The sequence below is a fragment of the Diabrotica undecimpunctata genome, chromosome 5 (assembly GCF_040954645.1).
Source record: "Diabrotica undecimpunctata isolate CICGRU chromosome 5, icDiaUnde3, whole genome shotgun sequence".
Classification (NCBI taxonomy): domain Eukaryota; kingdom Metazoa; phylum Arthropoda; class Insecta; order Coleoptera; family Chrysomelidae; genus Diabrotica; species Diabrotica undecimpunctata.
In genome coordinates this window covers 129,910,332-129,924,666 of record NC_092807.1, presented here as the reverse complement: position 1 = coordinate 129,924,666, position 14,335 = coordinate 129,910,332, and the positions used below count along the sequence as shown (strand labels likewise).

At 30.6% G+C, this 14,335-nt stretch overlaps 1 protein-coding gene across 1 annotated transcript in view; it reads right to left on the bottom strand.

Moving 5' to 3' along the window:
* The window catches only part of Ac3 (Adenylate cyclase 3), a 399,292-nt gene that overhangs the window by 73,801 nt on the left and 311,156 nt on the right, over positions 1-14,335 (bottom strand). The gene's annotated exons all lie outside the window — the stretch shown is intronic.

Sequence of the window (14,335 nt, the reverse complement as noted above, 5' to 3'; positions counted from 1 at the left end):
AAGACGCGAGGAATGATACATTTGACCTATTCATCAACAGCCTGTCAAAAGAAGACCACAGCATCTGAAGAGCAACGACAGCATATACCACCTCTAAGAAAAGCCGATGGAAGCTGGGGAAAACTGAACAAGAAAAGGCAGCAATCTTTGCTGAACATCTCTCACACGTTTTTGGTGCACCTGAACTTAATAACAATAATAACGAAGAACAAGCTAAAAACTTCTTAGACACTCCATGCCCAATGATGCTACCAATCAAATGCTTTACTTCTAATAATGTAAAAGAACAAATTTCTAGATGCAATAACTACAAAGCACCAGGCTTCGACGTAATCACTAGGCTAATATTAAAAAAATTACCGAGAAAAGCAATTGTCCCACTAACAATGATATATAATAGTATCATAAGATTAGCCTACTACCCGATTAATTGGAAGTTTGCACAAATAATTAGGATTAGTAAACGAAATATACCACCAAATATTACTACTTCATATAGACCAATCAGCTTACTTCCAATAATGTCAAAAATCTTAGAAAGACTTCTGCTCCAAAGATTCTCAGAAGACATCGAAATTAATTCAGTGATCCCAATACACCAGTTTGGTTTCCGCGAAGCCCATTCAACTCTACAACAGTGTCATGGGATTGTTAAAACATTAATGTATGCCTCGAAGAGAAAAAAATTGCACTGCTGCCTTCCTGGATATAGAACAAGCCTTCGACCGTGTTTGACATGACGGTCTCCTGTATAAACTGAAGTCATCCTTTCCCACTCCTCACTATCTACTCTTAAAATCATACCCCACAGAACGTCTCTTTCAAGTTAGATTCCTTACAGAAACCTTTCATTACTGTCCCATAAAATCCGGTGTCCCTCAAGGAAGTGTCCTGTACCTCATATACACTGCTGATATCCCAACAACAAATGCGACCACAGTAGCCATGTTCGCAAATGACACCGCCATAATATCCATCGATGATGACCCCCAAGTAGCATTAGGAAACCTTCAAATACACATGAACCTACTACAAGACTGGATGAATAGATAGAAAATCAAAGTTAACCATACTAAGTCTAATCAAATTACATTTACCAACAGGAACATCATATGTCCAAGAATCAGACTGAACAACATATTACTACCAGTAAAAACAGAAGTCAAATACCTGGGAATGACACTTGATCACACTTGATCGTAACTGACATGCAAAATCGATGGTTGCGTCAGGCGTTATTTCTAAGGGAACGGTTTATTCTACACAAAAAATGCTTAAAAATATTTTTTTTTAATCATCTCAGCTACATTTTTTATTTAAAACATTTTTTTCTACGGTGAAGAGAGCCCGGCGGTAAAAGTGGTAAACTTTTTTGCATTTTTTTTTTAGGTCCCAAAATTAATATTTTCTGCAAAATTCAGCTCGTTCGTATGATTTTTATAGTTCAGGAAATGAAGCTCGAAAAAAGTTAAAACCTCGCAATTTTTTCGTCCTTCATGGATTGCAGGACCTATTCCTATCCTATTCCTATCAAAATATATATCGAACCGAAGTGCGCTGAAGGGTTTTAGGGGTGAAAACTACCCCTAATTGTCAAAAATTATAAAATAACATAATAAACCTGAATATGGGTAAGATTTGGTTCGAATTAGTTAGATAATGATTATTTTATACTTTTGAATAGAGTTCCATCATATTTCAACCCTTAAAAAGCAACCCTTGTTAGAGATTAATGTAAAAAAGTTACTAATTCTCAAAAAATGATTTCGCCTTCGATCGATTTGGATAAAAATTTGGATTTAAGCTCAACTCACTCTCTGCTTTATAGTTTATGTCATGCCGATGAACCCTGATTGTTCTTAGGGGTGAAAACTACCCATAATTTTCAAAAATTGTAAAATAACATTACAAATCTTAAGATGAGTGAAATTTGGTTTGGATTAGTTAAATAGTGATTTTTTTATACTTTAAAATACAATTTCATAAATTTTTAACCCTTAAAAATCAATTGTTATGAGTGCTATATGTGAAAACAGTTTTTTGCCAAAATTTTGCAACTTTTCAACTTTTAAAAATCACCCTTTACAACATTGCAGTTTTTATAAACTAATTTAATAGATATAAATTGAAAAAAGTAGAATTAAATACAAAAAAAATCAACATAAAAAGGCACCCTATATTCTTATACATTTACATAAATAGTTGAAAATATTTACATTTATAGGTAAAACAATTATAATTTATTCGTCATCAATTACATCTTCATCGTGATCTATGTCATCCTCATCTTCTTTAATTATTGGTGAACTATTATTGCACCCTTCACCTGAGAACCCAAAACAAGTAGAGTTACAGTATAAACCAACTTTTCTGCACCCACATGAAACGCCGCATCCTTTTTTGCATTGGCAAAAAATAATTTTCAAAAGTTCATCGGGTGCAGGTTGTTTGTTCATGCGTACGGGTAATAACAAACCATCTTTGAAATACCATCCCCAATCTGTTGCTCTGATATTTTCATTGCCAAGCCACTGTTGAATTTGGTAATACCATCTTTTTGAATGCTCATCTAAAGCTTCAACACTGGGCAGAAGGGATGATAGCTTAACCGCACAGTTTTTCGTTGTAGCTTTGATCAACTGTTCGTACCGCATCTGCTCGAGAAAAGCTTCCAATTCTTTTATTTTTTTTTTTAACTTGGTAAGCTGCGTGTCTTTAACACTTCCGTACAACATTATTGCACAGTATCTGCCAGCATCTAAAATATCTTCAAGCTTAGTAGTACTACTGTAAAAAATTTCGGCTTGTTCCCTCATATCCGGTCCTTTTTAAAGAATATCAAAAAATTTATTTCACCTTTATTGTAAAAAGCAGATACAGTATCACAGCCAGTAAAAGCATGGGAAAAAGCTATTAATTTTGAATTATCTGGGTACCCTATTTCAAAACTTTTAGATGAATATAATGTAGAAGAAGAATTTTGTTTCCCAAGTTTGAGAAAATAAATATCTTTCTCATTTTTAACGATAGAGTGTTTCTTCAAAAACTATTTTGTAGAGGTTTTTAAGAGCTACAAGGATCTGTGAATTAAATCTTTTTAGAACCCTTGGTTTTTAAATGGGGTGAGTTTAAAGGGCTCGAAAAAGATGGTGCTTGATCGTAAATCGATGCTTTAAACGGCTATATCTCGTTAAATATTCATTGTACAACAAATCTAAATAAAGGAAAATTTTAGTCATTAAAAAAGCTACAATTAAGTTTATTTTATTTTTTTCATATATTCAGTATTTTCGGGGATATTTAAAAAAAGAAGGGGAAAAAATATGAAATTGTAAATCGTTTCTCGCTTTAAGCTGTACTTTTTCTAAAACTAAGTATTTTAAATGGGTCAAACTTCTTGGACGTATTAACAATATATGTACAAAGAGAATTGCAGAAGGGTGAAGATCGATTTTAATTATGGGGCTAGTTAGGGGGTTGTTTTCATCGATTTTTTCGTAAAAAAAATGAGGTATTGACCTTATTTTCATCATAACTCACTCAATTTTTAAGCTAGAGTGTTTTTTTATGATAGGTCTATTTATGCTCTTTAAAAAAGGTTGTATGAGTTTTCTTCCAAAAATGCATCATTTTCCCGATATTTGACTTTGAATCTTTCAAATTTGGCATTTGAAGAAAACCACTGAATATTGATAGGCCGTATTTCGGTTCCTATTATATCGCAAAAACATTTTAAAAAATGAATTGTATTTGTCTGTTTAAAAGCTACAAATTTGTTCTTTACAATTTTTTTGATAAAATGCACCATTTTCGAGTTATTCGCGAAAAATCGATTAAAAACGTCGATTTTTTTGTCTAAAAGTTGTTACTTTCAATCGCGAATAACTTGAAAAATATCAGTTTTAAAAAAAAAAATGTATAGAACATTTTTTGAAGAATCACTTTTTTAATCTAAACCTGTGGTTAAAACGTAAAAAAAAATTTTTATCCCCGAGATGGGGTGGCAACCACCCCCAAGGCTTTCGATATAGATTTTGATCCTTAGGCTATTACCTACCTTCTGTTAAAATTTCAAGTCAATCCACGCAGGACGAAAAAATTGCGAGGTGAAATGCTTCATTTCCTGGACTATTAGGGGTCAACTCTCTGACGACTGGACTAACTAAGAAGTTTCCGCAGTTTTATATTTTTTACTTGACGATTTGCTCTCAATATAATGACAGAAGTAAATCTTAATAAAGAAATACATATCGCACACTCAGTGCAAGACTGCAGTAACTCAAAATTTTATGAAAATGAAGTAATCATGGAATTCAATTGTAAACATGCATATCTATTCCCTGTAAAACTTTAGTAACTTTTAAATGCTTAACCGGCTAAATATTACAACAACAACAGTTTAACTATTTTGCGTTTTTGTACATAAGTTCCGTGCAAAACTGTTGTAATTCGTATATAACATAGTTACAACAGTTTTGCACGGAACATTGCAATGGTAATACACGTGTGCCATCGTTCAGGATTTCAAAATAGATTGAGCACTATGTGGTAACATAATTAGAGACTGTTGATAATTTTTGAAAAAGAAACTTACATTTAGCCAAATTTAACTTTTTTTTATTAAAAATCTGAATAGACCTTTTCTATGAACTTTCTGATTTTAACATATAATTGCAGGTATCTTATTAATGATATATAGGGCTTGAAAGTTCGACCTTAGCTACACTATTTATGTTATGATATCATAACTTAAAATAATTACCAAACATCTTGCCCAACAACAACAGTTTAACTATTTTGCGTTTTGGTACATAAGTTCCGTGCAAAACTGTTGTAATTCGTATATAACATAGTTACAACAGTTTTGCACGGAACATTGCAATGGTTTCGATAACAAGCAATGAAAGGCACGAAAAAAGTAAGATATTTGATATTTTAATATCTATATCTGTCTGTGTTTAATTTTAATATACAGCATGTCTACGTAATCCCTTTAACGACCGAGACATAAACAAAGATTTACGAGACCAATATATTCATGTAAGTTTTATGTCCTTTGCCTCACATTATATATTTTCCATAAAATGTGTGCGATATCATATGTCATATCGCACCATTTATATTTGACCATTTATATATTAGATTGGATTAAAAACACATAAATTAAGACTTTATTCACTTTTATATTTAAAATTATTCACAGCCAAAAAGTATTTTTTCTTATGAAAGGAAAAAACAGTTATCTTAAAACTTGTGTATTAACAATACTGACAGGTTAAAAAAATCTATTCTCAGAAAACTTGTTCTATAAAAACTAAATCCCAAATTGTATTAAATCTTCATGTAACCTTTCGGGAGCGATTGTCTTATCATATTGTCATTCCCCCGTAATTCCCAACTTTCACTAAGGTTAATTAATTAACTTTTGTTAATTACTGTACTCAAGGTAGCCTGATTTGCATATTTTTATTATAGTCCTTTTGTTTTGAATTTAAATAAAAATATTGAAAGTTTTACAAATAATTTTTCTACCTTGTTATGACATAGTCATTACAAAGCGAAGGAATTGTGGCTATCAGAAACATGTGCAGAGATAGAAACTGATAGAATTGTAATGAAATGCAGCAAAAAAAGTGGTTCATCCTATATAGTTTAAGAAATGAAAACAAAGGACTTCATTGATTTTAAACATGTTTCTTTTCTGTTGGGAAACAACTATAAAATTGATCAAAATAAAGAAAATGTGAAGTGGACAGATATAAAAGTTCTGCAATACAGGAAAGATAGTCCGCACACAATTTTTTTTAATTACAACTATGATGACGAACTATGGAACTATCTAAAAAAATCATCACGGACTACACATAATATACGAGAAGTGCTACTTAAACCTGCCTACAAAAAATAGTCAAAACTTCAAATGGCCAAAAAGAAAGGTTTGGTATACTTATGCGATTCGGGTATGATACCAGAAGCCCACCATAGTTTTTATAAAAAAATTTTGGCCCAAGATGATATACGAGAAGAGGACAACAACTAACAGAAAATGTGTCACTTTACACTTTACATGTGACACTTTTTACAATTTTCTCCATGCAAAAGTGTTGTAACTTTAAAATTCTAATACTAAATGTGTAGTGATTAACAATTTTCTCCGTGCAAAAGTGTAACTTTGAAATTCCTAATTTTTTTAGCATTAATATTATTTTATTTAAATTTCTATTTTTGGTTAATGTAATATAGGCTGTAAAGCATGCAAAATGATAATTAAATGATAATTTTTCTTAAAACTTGTGTCTTATTTCACCGATATTAGCACGAAAATAAACAAAATCGTCTTTATCTCGAAACTTACTTATTCTGACTTACTGCAGTCTTGCCACTGAGGGTGCGATATTTTCATTTGAAAACCTAAATACGTTCTGGAATATCCAATATTTTTAGTCAAAACCAAATAAATAATATCAACACGACCCACACAAATCAAACAAATTTCAATTTTAATCAAGTTGTTTGAAAACCGTTGAAAGATGTAATTTAGGTATAAATTCTATAGACAGTCTTGTATCTAGAGTTTAATAAAGTACTGAACAAGAAAATTAGATATTTTCGTGCAGCAATATTATGTTACATGGAGGTAAAATAAAGATATAAGGTTTACTTTTACTGAGAAACATTATATCTAGTCTCTTAGCTTTTTTATTCTAATGGTAATTTAAAAAAAAACATTTTTTAATTTTTATTTGAGCTTATTTCGAGGCACAACATTATAACAAACATAAACCAGTATGTTTTTTTAAAAATAAGTCACAATTACAATATTTTTTTTCTAAAATAACATTTTTGGCTACTATGGCTACTTATGTATACGTACAAAGACGTACAAATACGACTACAATATATTATTTCACATTTGTTCTGAAGCTTTTTTCTTGTAGCATTTTAATGCAATTACGATTTTTCTTGAGAATAATCCACAATTTAAGTTTAAAATAAGTTGAGTTTTGACGTTTCGATTTCCACTTCAGAAATCATTCTTAACATACAAAACATCAATAAATTAAACAAATTTTATTTTTTTGTTACTTGGTGAAAAATTCTTTTAATAATTTAATTTTATTTAACTTATTTATATTAACATTTCAGACATATATTATACATTTTATAGTAGAAGGGAACTGTCAAAAGTTTTAATTAATAATATACAACCATTTGCAAATGACAATGACACATTTATAAAAATACACAAAATATTTTAAATAAATTTTCGAATATTGAATTTAATTTTTTTTTTATTTAGAAAATCGCATCGACCAAATGGCCATTAGCGAAAAATTAGTGGATTACATTAGGTACAATTACTTCAATACAATTTGGTTTATTAAATATTGTGGTACTTATTAATGTCTTTCAAGAAATTCAGAGTATTGTTAAAGTTACAGTCTGCACCTAGAGCTTCTATAAGTGTTCCTGGTATCTTGTTATTGCTTCGTTGTTGATTGTAGAGGGGACATTCATATAGTAGGTGCATTATTGTTAGTGTCATATTACACGTTTCACATCGCAGCGGTGCGCACTTTTTAATTAAGTAATCATGCGTTAACCTAGTATGTCCGAGTCTGAGGCGCGTTACTATTATTTCTTGGCTTCTTGACTTAGGTAACACATTCCATGCCTCTATGCTGGGTTTCACTTGTTTTAATTTTGAATTCGACACATTCCATTTATTTTTTCACGCACTTAAGATTGATTTTTTTATATAAGCTTTTATATCCGTTGATACTGATGTGTTTACGATCTCGGAAACGTCACTCACTATCGCGTCTTTCGCACTATGGTCAGCAGTTTCGTTGCCTTTTATTCCTATATGGGATGGGATCCAGATGAAATTTATCTCATTATGATTGATATAAGCCTGAAGAAGGACTGTTTTAATTTTTTTTAAAAGCGGGTTTTTTGGATACAGTTGTCGGATGCTTTGTATGGCACTAAGTGAGTCTGTTAAGATAATATATTTGGAGTTTGTTGTCAGATTGATTAGTTCTATGACGCGATAGAGAGCATACAGTTCAGCTGTATAGATAGTACTAACATTAGATAGTTTAAATTTAAGGACCTTCTCTGGAGTTACTACAGACGCTCCCACACCTTCGGATGATTTTGAACCATCAGTGTATATCTGGGTATGATTTTTATAACGACTAATGATTTTTCTTAAATGGGAAATAATTAGATCAGGATTAGTGGAGTTTTTATCAAATAACGTAAGTTCAAAGTTATATGATGGTATGTTTTGAATCCAAGGTGGATTATGATCATATGTGTATGGAAGACATTCAGGTATGACAATATCAAACAGATGCAAATGGTCTTTTATTCTTTTATAGAACGGTTTATTATAACGGTGATTTGCATTAAGGTTTGGGTAATTATCAGTAAAAGTATTTCTATAGACAGAATTTTTTGCATTATCTTTAATTTTTGTTGCATATGTTAGACTAAGGTAAGCTCTTCTATTATTTAACGACAATTCATTTGCTTCGCAAAAGTAAACTTTCAATCGGTGTTGTACAAAAGGCTCCCAGGCATATTCTGAGTGCTGTGTTATGAATAGTATCGAGCTTTTTAAGTACTGATTTGGATGCTGAGTCGTAAGCTTTAGCCGCGTAGTCTAGCTGTGATCGTATCATAGTTCTGTATATAATTAGCAATGTACTCCTGTCTGAACCCCAATTCTTGTGTGCTAGAATTTTTAGTAAATTTAATCTTCTGTAACATTTACATGCTAGATTATTAATATGTTCTTTCCAATTCAACTTTCTGTCAAAAGTAACTCCTAGCAATTTTAGCGAATCTTTTTGTTGTAGTGATTGGTTGTATAGATATAATAAGATTGGTGTACTGACTTTGTTTTTAGAAAATACTATATATATTTAGTTTTAGTTGTTGAAAAGATAAATCCAGTTTCCTTTGATCATTTGTCAATATCTACCAAGAAACTCTGTGCAAGTTGTGAGAGGTTGTTTAAGTTTTTGCTTTGACCAAATATTACGAGATCGTCAGCATATAAGCGGCCTTTAAGTGGAAGTTTTAAATTTCGTAGAACATCATTTATGGCAATTATAAATAGCGTAGGACTTATAACAGATCCCTGAGGAATTCCATTTTCCAATTCCACTTTTGACGACAAATTACCATTTACTCTAACTTGGATATATTTTTTATATAAGAAGTTTTTTATAAATGCAAGGCGATGTCCTTTGATTTCTAAATCGTACAGTAATCTGATGATACGGTGGCGCCAAGCTGTATCAAAGGCTCTTTCAATGTCGAAGAATATTCCAATACATTTTTGATTAAGGGAGAAGGCTTCATGTACACTGCTTTCTAGGTCTATAATATTGTATAGAGTTGATCTATTTTGTCGGAAACCACTTTGTTCTGGAATAATAATATTTCGATCTTCAAGTGTCCAGAGGAGACGACGGTTGACCATTTTTTCTAACAGTTTGCATGCAGTACATGTTAGCGCAATTGGTCTATAAGACTCAGGATCTGTTTTGGGGCATTTTGGTTTTAATATAGGTATTATAATATAATCTCTCCATGCTGTTGGAAATTTCTGTTCTGTCCAAATAATATTAAATATGTTAAGAAGATGATTGTGTGCATTCTCAGGTAAATGCTTAAGAAAAACCACTGAGATGTTATCTGGACCCTCACTAGTCTCTTTAAATGAGTTTAATGCATCTTTGTATAAATTTATATTAAATTTGGTGTTTGAAGCATCTGTGTCATCTACAAACGGTATAATTACATTGCATTCTTCGTTCTGTTTAAAGTTGATAAAATTATTATTATAATTGCTTGTATTAGATCTATTTTTATACGTATTAGCAAATTCTTCTGCTATTTCTAGGTCATCTTTGATTATTTTATTATCTTTAATATTATTTTATTATATTAATTGATATGTAATATTTTAGTAAGTTTTGACATAAATAATTTATTTACAAGTGCCACTTCATAAAACTTTAAAAATAATCAAAACAAAATTAGAGAATGATGATACCTTGACAACTAGAACAAGATTAAATGTATAATTGAATTATTATGTAATGATAATATCTATTTTCAACGAAATAATGAATTATACAAAATTTTGGTCTAGTAATAGGCTCTAGTTTATCTTCATTATTAGTCAATATATTTGCAGAAGATTTTAAAACACATTTTATTTAACAAAATTTCACACACACTCCACAGTATGGTGGAGATATGTAGATGATAAATTTATAATATGGCCTTATGGATCAGAGTTGTTGGACCCATTTCTGAATGACATAAACGATAAAGAAGAGACAATACTTTTACCATGGAAAGGAAATATAATAAAATGCTACCTTTCATGGATGTTTTAAGAATATCCAGATATTAGATAGACTGTTTTAAGAATATCCAGACTGGATATAAGACTCAGGTGTATAGAAAACTAACACATACCAACAGATATCTAAATCACAAATCAAAACACAACATCAATTAATAGTAGGTAAAGAATCATTAAAGCCAAAATTACTAGTTTTAACAAAAAATTCGTTCTTAGGGGAGAAAGATTTGTTAACATCTGTTGTATTAAAAATATTATAATTATACTTTATCGCTTATAGATAAGGAAGTTTCAAGAATCGACCGAATGGAACAGAAGAACTTCGTTACTTTTAGGATTAAATGCAGAACTCCCATCCGTATTTTGATCCTCAATAAGCGATTTGAGCTACTCAATGTAACCTTTCAAGGTGACTTCTCAATCTCAGGTAACTTAAATATTTATTTTTTATACTATAGTTATAAAAAATATCTTTTGATGATAAACTTTACAAAATAATTAATTTTTTATTTGAAAATCAAATCTATACGTGTTAATTTTTCTTGAATTATCCTTAAAATTTTCACAATTACTTTTCTTAACTAAAAAACATTACAAATATATTTTAAACAAATTAATTGTTATAAACTTTCTATAATTATAAGCAATTTATATAATTATAAAAGCAAATTTTCTTTTTTATTGCAAATTAATTAATAAATAAAAGTATATGTTTCTAAATTTATTGTACTCCTCGGGTTAAACTGTAATAAGAGGCTATACAAATTATTAAAAGCTTTTCAATTATCAAAGAAAAACCTATTGCTTCTTTCTTTCAATAAAACGCGTTAAATATTGACATTTTGATAATTGTCAGATTGTCTACAGAGTGCAAATGTGACCTTATAACTGATTGTGCTGAATTTATTACTTAATATTTTTCTAGGTAACATGTTGTTCTTGTTTCTCAGATTTTCTTTTTTCACTGGTCGTTGTTCCCTACTTTTCGTGCAACTCATTTCTGTCCATCGGGTGTTCTAGAACTAAACCTTTCTCTCTCAAGTCCTCTGTCACACAGTCCTTCCATCCGCTCCTTGGTTTTACTCTATCTATCCTTTCAGGAACTTCCAACAGCACTATCCTTCATCTGACATAAGTATCATTTCTACGTCTGACATACACAAACCATTTTTTTTTCTAGGGACCATAGTAGGTAGTCTTTAATTACTCATTTTCTTCATGAGTTTGTAAAAGGTTGAATTTCTTTATTACGTCATCATCATCACGTCGCGCTACAACCCTGGGTGGGTCTTGGCTGACTGTACAACTTTTTTCCAATTTGTTAGGTCTTCCATCAACCTAGGGTCAAACGGAATGTTCATTTTCCGGAGATCTGCTTGGATGTTATCTCTCCATCACATTCGGGGACGTCCGAGTAGTCTTTTGCCTGTGGGAATCTCTTCTTTATTACGTGCCTATATTTTTATTTAACTATGTCTTGGAATATGTCTTTTCTATACTGTTGTACGGAGTGGAGTCGTGGACTCTCACAGACGCTACCTGTGAGAAAATTAAGGCTTTAGAAATGTGGCTTTATCGTCGAAGTCTAAAGTTATTCTATACCGACCACGTTACTAATCAGGACGTTTTATTAAGAATGCAGAATGGAAAAGAGTTGTTAACCACAATAAAAATAGGCAAAATTGAATACCTCGGTCACATCATGAGGATCAGCGAAATATATCGGTTGCTGCAATTGTTTCTTTAAGGAAAGTAGCAGGAAAACGAAGACCAGAAAAGCGACGCATTTCCTGGCTGAAAAATCTACGTACGTGGTTCAATATAACAACCACAAATCTTTTCAGAGCCGCAGTTTAAAATACAGGTTGTCATGGTGGTCGCCAACATCCGAAGCATATAGGCACTACAAGAAGAAGAAGATGTCTTAATATTAATAATTTTTATCGCTTCAAATAAGTATGTGTTTAAAAGGCCCTTAAACTTAAAACATCATTTTCGTAATAAATTATGTTTTCGTCCTCCTAAACGAATACGTTTTCTTTTAAACCACTTCATTTAGGTATTAATTATGCAAATTCCCTCTCAAAATTGGTTTTTAGGTAAAAAGCGTTTTTTATTTTCTCACGGAAACAAATATTTTGAACCAAACTACACATACCCTTCTCAAAAATTAATTAGCTTAGGCCTAATTTATGAAACGTCATTTTCCGATTTTACTTCTCAGTTGCCAGTTTATTACTTTCGTACATATGCATTTAGACGTGCATATTTGTAGTTTAGCTACGATCGAGAAACTAACAATTTTGTTTTTAAGTCATTCATTGTTCGTTTTTAATTAATTGCGATATTAAGAGATTCTTTTTTTGTTTATTTCTAGAGTCCGACTGGCAATTAAATTTTTTTGGCCGCTTTTATTCACAGAATTTTATGTTTATAATATCTTATTTCTGCCGACTTGGTTAACCACCCTTGAGGTATGATGTAATTCACTACCAGTTCCTTTGGATTCCAACATCTAATTTTCTCCAGGCCTATGGCCCTGTCTTCAAAGGTCAACAAATTATTCTGTGAGTGCAATATTTTATAATGATATTGTTTTTTTGCTATTAGAGACATTAGCTTATTTTTATTGACAATAAGCACATAAGCATTTTTTTTGTATGCTACTAAATATTATAACATAATTTTGTAACATTTAAGTAAAACGGAAAGTTATCAAATATTTATTTGGTTAAAATTTTTTGTTAAGATATTAAAGTTTTGCTTAAAGTAATTTCCACAATGAGTAGGTATATTGGTTAAATTATATAAAAGATCTGTTTAAAGTATAAGATTATTGGTGAAAATATGTGTCCTGTGTTATGTTCTTTTAATAATATTATATATTTATTAATAAAATTTTTGAGCATTAAAAACAATGTTTATTGTTAATTTTTTTTACAATTCTTGTGTGTTCAAATGTAAAAGTTTAATAAACATATTTTTTTTAATGTGACCTATTATTTCATTTCTGTTTCGGGACGATATAAATCTTTTATTAAATAAAAGTTATTTTTTTTTAGTTAGTTTATTTAATAAAAGTATTTTATTAAATATACATATAACCTTTTCTTACAACTTATGGTAAAATATGTCGATTAGTATGATTTTAGTTGATAAGTTGCTGATATGTTTTCTGACGTTTGTTTTTCTGATGTTTTTGAGAAAAATGTTTGTTTAGCTGATTTAATCTTGAGTTCCTTCGTAAGTTTCGAATTGAAACTTATTGGCGCCCATTTGGTTTTACAGTTTAGCTGTATTTTGTGTTTTTTGTCTTTTCTTTGTCATACTGTAATATTTTATTATCTTATTATTATCTATTGTTTATCCCTCTTTTTGATCTACAATTTCCTACCATCTATATCCTTATCCACCCCTAATGAAGCTTCCTGACTTGAGCAACGAGGTATTCGTTAAGTATTGTGAACAAAATGCTTTATGTGCAAACTGGACATGGAAATTTCTTAGTAGGAATATGAATCAGTTACAGGTTTGCCTTATTTCTTAATAGAAATAATTATTGATTTTTGCTATAATTTAATGTAGGGTAAAAACGACGACCTGTGCCCATAAAAATATGGCCAAAAGCTTAGTATTTTAATGAAAACTCACCTGCTATAACGACTATCATACATGTAAATGCATACATCTCCCTCTACAAAATAAAATGTTAAACAAAGAGACAGATTTCTAAAATTAAACAATTCATGTAAATTACTCGAGGAAATTCTAGGTGATTCCGTCTCTGGTAAATGCAAAATGAAAAAGAGAAACGGAAGCTATGTGAAGTAGGTGTTTGCAATATACACAAACTTGCTGAAATTCTGTCTCCCGGAGATACCAAACCGCTGGTGCTGGTAGTGAGGAAGTCATTTAAAATTCATTTATGTGCCAAGAATTTAACTT